Source organism: Thermobia domestica, chromosome 8 (assembly GCF_964235325.1).
Source record: "Thermobia domestica chromosome 8, izTheDome1.hap1.1, whole genome shotgun sequence".
NCBI lineage: Eukaryota > Metazoa > Arthropoda > Insecta > Zygentoma > Lepismatidae > Thermobia > Thermobia domestica.
This window is the reverse complement of record NC_137461.1, coordinates 139,677,952-139,684,431: the sequence shown is the minus strand read 5'-3', so window position 1 is coordinate 139,684,431 and position 6,480 is coordinate 139,677,952. Positions and strand designations below refer to the sequence as shown.

Genomic DNA, 6,480 nt, shown 5'->3' with positions numbered 1-6,480 from the left:
CAAGAATATACATTCCATCTTTATTCCACTCCCTCTGCTAAAAATGAACGTGGTAGAAATCTAATACAATTTCCAGTTTTAATGGTAGATTGCTTACCCCTGGTGCATGGGGTATCTGGTTCGATTCCCGACCAAGTAAGCTTGTGGTGAAGAACATCGTGTCCGTGGATTTTCTCTGGGTACTCCCTTTCCTCCCACATTTTCATTCCACCAATTCTCTTAACATCATTAATTTGCCTTATTATCTATCTCCTTAGTCTAAAGGGCATAAACGTCAAACTAAAAAGATTTGTTGGAGCCGCGGTGGCTCAGTGGTAGAGCGTTCACCCCTGGTGCTTGGGATCCCGGGTTCGATCCCAGCTCCCGCCAAGTGAACTTTGTGGTGGACAAACACCGTGTACGTCGGTTTTCTCGGGATTTTCCCGTTTCCTCCCACTTTCTTCATTCCACCATTTCATTCATTAGTCATCATCACCGTCTCCTTTAGCCTAACCGGCATAACCGTGGGACGTAAAAATCAAAGATTTCATTTCATTTCATTTTTAAAAGATTTGTTCTTTATCTTTTTTAAAGTTACGTCACTGTCGTTAAAGAAAGTTCCCTTTGCATATGATTTTTTTTGTTTGTTTGTTTGTTTGTTTAAATGTTGCAAAGTTTTAATTTCATACCGGAAAAGGTTACATGTTGCTTGAGAATATGAAAAGGTCAAATAGTTGTAGTGATTATTCTTTCTATTTAAATACACGTATAAATGAAAATGGAGAAAATGTTTAGGAATAAACAGGGGCGGAATCAAGAATATTCTGCTAGAAGGACCAAGACCCCTTATTTCTGAGATTTGGGGGCACGGTGGCTTATCGGTAGAGCACTTAACTCTGGTAAGCGAGGTACCTGATTCGATCCCCGGTCAAGTAAGTTTGTGGTGGACAATATTGTGACCATTGGTTATTTCAGGGTTCTTCTGTTTCCTCCCACACTTTCATTCTACAATTTTCCCATCATCATTCACTTGTCTTAATAAGCGTTTCTTTTGTTTAATAGGGTATAATCGTGGAACGTTAAACTGAAATATTTCATATTGTTTCATTTTCATTTCTGAGATTTGAGGAAAACTTTCAAGGATCATAGTTTCATTTCTAGGGGGAAAACAATGTTCTAAACGAGTCAGACTACACTTTTCTGTCTAGCTACGCCTATGGCTTTGGGTCTCACTTTTTTTCTCTGTTTTCACGAGCGATCTTTCAAATCTCAAAACTCAAAATTAATTATCCTAAGAAGTGATACGTAAAATCACCAATTATTACGATTCATCTAGTGCTCTGCTTATGACACATCTGCTAAGTATGTTGTTTACTAAGGCCACTATTATGTGTCATCCTCAAGAAGTTGTTTACCGTACGAGAACCCATAGCTCACGTTTTATGATCACGTGCGTTCCAGCTCATCCGCTTCCTCAATGCAAATAGTAATCAAAGAAGTATCCTTCAGCAATAACAGGGATATATAAAAAAAAATATCAGTTCTTCTTCTAGGTTTGTTAGAAACATATACTCAACAGCCCCTGTGGCCCAATGGATAAGGCATCGGTCTCCTAAACCGGGGATTGCGGGTTCGAGTCCCGCCAGGGGTGCAAAAGTTTTTATTTTTAACTTTAATTTAGATTATTATATTTATTTTATCACTAGCACAAGTGAATATTATTCATAAGAGAAGAATAGATAATTAGAAAATATTTTAATTGTATACTTGAACCTCCTCATTCATTACACAAAATTATTGACACAATAATCTGTGCTATTTTATTTTTTTATTTTTATTTTTATTTATTTATTTAGCTATTTTTTTTTTTTTTTGTAAATTGTTTAACCTTTTCTTCACTTTCGACTTTTTATTAATACAATGTGACAAAGTAAAATGTTTATGTTATCAAACTTTCCCTGTCCCCCTGAAAGCGGAATTTTCTAAAACAGTGAGAGCTAGAAGCGCATCCAGAATTTTGTTTCAAGTTTTACGTCATACAGTTGTGCCAGCTAGGCTAGAGGAAACGGTAATGATGAGAAATGAATGAAATGATGGAATGAAGAAAGTAGGAGGAAACGGGAGAACCCCGAGAAAACCCACGCACATGCTTGTTCTCCAATATAAAGCTCACTTGGCGCGAGCTGGGATGAAATCAAGGACCCATGCAACAGAGGTGAACTCTCTACCACTGCGCCACTGTGGCCCCAACCAAGAAATTTTTGTTGGAGGATCCGAAGTTTGAGAGATCCAATAATACAGGTACCTAGGCAGTATTGAACAGCGTTATTCTACAGTCGAAAAAACTATAAGTATTTGCTTTTAGTTCTGTTACCCATATTTTAAACAGAAATTATAAAACAGATTGCTTTTATTAGAAAACTAATAGCAAAGACGATGAGTAAGTTCAAATCTTTCTTTTACATCAGTCATTTTTCTGCTAAATAAGTATAAGTTTATCAAGAAAGTGTACAAATATAAGCCGAATTACGAAGTTTTTTTTTTTTTTTTTTTTTTTTGCGGGGCCCGGACCGGGTAGACCCCTCGATTGGATGCGCTCCCGAATGGAACATGTTTCTGCTTATTTATAGTAAGAAGTTTATAATACGATTTTTATCTTTCTAAATTGCGGAATTTCTGAGATACTCTATTTACGGCATAAATTTTAAACCACCTCTTCCGTCCTTGAATCCCCTTCTCCTCTCTTGGGATACAGATAAAAATTTTTAATATTTTACAGTCTCTTCTAGATTACGATCTCTTCGATATATTTATATATAATCGAGGTGTACTTCAATACCTAGAATTATGCCAAACCAACGGTGTAGATTAATTTACCGGACAAATACACAAATAAAAACATGTTCATTTTTAAACTGTGTTAGCGTTAATTACCCGCTTCGCTGGTTTAAAATTAAAAATATTAGTAATATGTTCCGTTAGTCAATCACTTTTTACTATTACTGAAGCACTCTCTGATATCGATAATTTTCGATCATTTTTATATATCTTTCCCTCCCTTTCTCCCAAGTTGCGGGGCTGAATTTGGGTTTAAATGGCATTGGAAGTGTGACTGTTCATTTCAGCGACCCCGAAAACTATAGGTTCGACCCTACTATCAGTCATTTTCGATCATTTTTAAATGTGTCTCTAAATCCCCTCCCCTAAGCTGCACCGTCAAAATGATATGATAAAAACAATTGCAAGCCCGAATCTCATCTATGTTAAAAATTTGATCGAAATCGGTTGGATGGTTTAACAGTTATTAAGTTTTACTTATTTTTTTATATCTCCCCCTCTTTCCCCTCTACTAAGTTCTACCGTCAAAGTGAATAGATAAGAACACTCTGAGGCCCTAACCTCATCTATGTTGAGAAATTGATCGAGATCGGTCGGGTGGTTCAAGAGATTAAGAGTCACAAAACATAGTAACTTTCAATTTTATAATGTAAATTAACGTAGAAGGATACACACATTCAAACATGTTAAATAATTACCAAACCCTTCTAAAGTTATATATCAACGTAATGGGAATTCTTTTTAGTCAATTTGTTCTAATATTTATTGACTGTCTAGGCTCATTAAACCAAACCTACCAATAATCCTTTAAATCAGGCATGTACAAGTTGGGACAGCAGGTAGGCCAAACACAGAGTACTTACTGCGTCGTGGGCCATACGGGACAACATATAATATATATTCTATTTGCAAGAACTCAATAGCCATACTCAATGGAGAGCTCGTTCATCTTACACTTAACATCACAGGAACACAAAAACTGTTATAACTAAAATGTTTACTTACACTAAAATGTTCACAGTAACTAAAAGATTTCGTACTTTGTTTCAAAAAGCAGGAAAAATCTATTTATTTATTATTTTAGTGAAAACTTAACCCTTCATATTCTCAACTAATCTCTCATTCGTTTTTACATTTGATGTTCCAACGTGAAGGGTAATTACAAGGTAGACATTAGTTCTCCAGGAAAACAGGAGGGCCGAATGAAAGGCTTCATTGGGCCAGGATTGGCCCAAGGATTGGTTGTTGCACATCTATGCTTTAAATCTTAGTGGTAGGTTTTCACCTTCAGTGTAAAGGTCTTTAGTTCGGCATCTGTACATGAATTAATTGAATTTAGTACCATCTATGTTATTTGAGCCTACAGAGTTGCTATTTGTTGAAGTTTTGCGTCTCTTTAAAGCACCAAGGCTACCGCACTCCATTTAATATCAAACTTAAAAAAGCAATGTAATTAACATTATTGTTTTTATCTAGAAGAAATAAATATATCAATAATAATAATAATAATAATAATAATAATAATAATAATAATAATAATAATAATAATAATAATAATAATAATAGTTGATAAGCCTCATTCTTCAAGACAAAAGAAAAATAGTAAAGTGAGATAAAATATGTAGAGATACTGTGTTTTTTCATACTTGGGATACAAAATAAGTTAAATTAGTTCTTTTATTAGGGTGTCTTTCACCATGCTATATACACCAATTCTTTTCTAATCATCTATTTTCATTCATTATCCGTCTCCTTAAGTCTAAAGGACAAAACCGAGGAACGTTAAATGAAATATTTAATTTCTCTTTTTCTTTCTCGTGCACTCAGAAGGTTATTTTTGATTTCCAATGAATGACCAACACTGATTTATGATTTTCTAGTTTTTAAAAATATGTTAGCTGTCTTTATTGTAAAAGACGAAAGGAAGTCACCCTATGTGCCAGAAAGTTATTTTTGGCAAAAGTGTTCCTTTCGATATGCTATCTATGAATATGGGAAAAAGTGGAAATAAAAACAAGAATAATTGTTCCACTAAGCATTCAGCTCATCTGCAAATTGTCTGAACGCTAGCGATGCATCTTGCTGCGAGGTAGAGTCAACTCAGCTAGGGTGAATTAATAGTTTGATTTTTAACTATTAGAAACTAGCGTGACTAACAGACTAAACGACAAGACGTCTTGCGTTCATAATAAGGATTAAGTTCGACTAGACGTTTATGCAATCCGAAAATCTTCTGTAGTTCGCATATTAGCTTTACTCACAAACTGAGATGTTTTGTATTATATAGGACAATAAAGCTTACTTACGTAATATATAATATAAGACATTGCCTGTAATGATAATCTAGTTTAGCTTGCCAGCCAACTATGATTTAAATGTAACTTTATATTTTAATTAATAACAAAACGTTTCGAAATATTCTTTGGACAAAAACTCACGTTTTCAGGTTGTTGCAAATGAATCTACAAGGCTATGAGCATGACTTGTAACAGAATAATTGAATCATTGAGTTCGAAAACCAGTGATCTCCATCGAAACTAATTTGAGAGAAGAGATAAACAAAACTAAATTAGTCAATATGTATCTGACACTGCTATTTTTACGATCCAAAAATGAAAACAACCCTGTATGTCAGATGCATATTGACGAATTTAGTTTTGTTTGTCTCTCCTCTCAAATTGGTTTCGATGTAGATGACTGGTTTTCGAACTCAACGATTCAATTGAACATGAGATGAGGCAACAACGTTATAGGCACAATGTGTTACAGAATAATTACACCTGTCTTTATATTGAATATTCGTTGTTAGGAAACATTCTGTGCAAATAGACCATGTTGGATTGTAATCAGATCAAGAGGGATTAGATAATTTAGGTATCTTTTATGTTCTCTGTTGTTGTGGAATCTCTAATTTTATAAAGATGGTTATGTAAAGATTAGTTGGAACATTAGTAGTATCGTAGACTCATATGTTGGAATATGGAAGTTGAGTACAATAAATATATCAGGCCTAATAAGTGTGTTTATGTTTGGTGCTGTAACTACGTTAAAGCCTAATTCAAGAGCAAAGGAACGTACTCATAAATAGCGAGCTTTCTCAGTAGTGTATGTGAAGGATAATAAATATTCTTACTGGCATTGATACTATGTTTCTATGATCTTCCTCTCCTCCTCTGTTCAATTAGTAAGTAATAACTAATAATAATTTTGTAAGTCAAAAATTTGAAAATGCACTTTTGTGGCGTCACGATTTCGAGAACTCATACATATGAACAATATATACATATGAACAGGGCTTAAAAAATCTTGCTTGCAAGTACTAGTCAACCAAAGAAATCTATTTGCCATACCATTTGCAGCCACAGTATTTATACTCGCCACTGGCGAGCAGGCGAGTAGATTTATATAGGCCTATATATATATTTCAATGTCATTGGCGATGTCATGACTAGTCTTGCCTAAGTCTCGAATTGCCAAATAGTTTGCCGTTAATTTTCAGCATATTCCCTGGAAAAGATGCATATGATGGAAATAATTGTTTTGTAATATTGCAATTTTAATGTTAACATTGACGAAAATGATAGATGTTGAAGAAAGATAACTGATGCGTCTCTATGCTGATTTCTAAATTAAATAATTTATCACATTAAAAAGGTGTTTTAA

At 34.3% G+C, this 6,480-nt stretch overlaps 1 non-coding gene across 1 annotated transcript; it reads left to right on the top strand.

Annotated features, from left to right (window-relative positions):
* Positions 1-1,557: 1,557 nt before the first annotated feature.
* Positions 1,558-1,630, top strand: TRNAR-CCU (transfer RNA arginine (anticodon CCU)). The gene has a single exon. It is a non-coding gene; the product is annotated as a tRNA-Arg (tRNA).
* Positions 1,631-6,480: the final 4,850 nt, after the last annotated feature.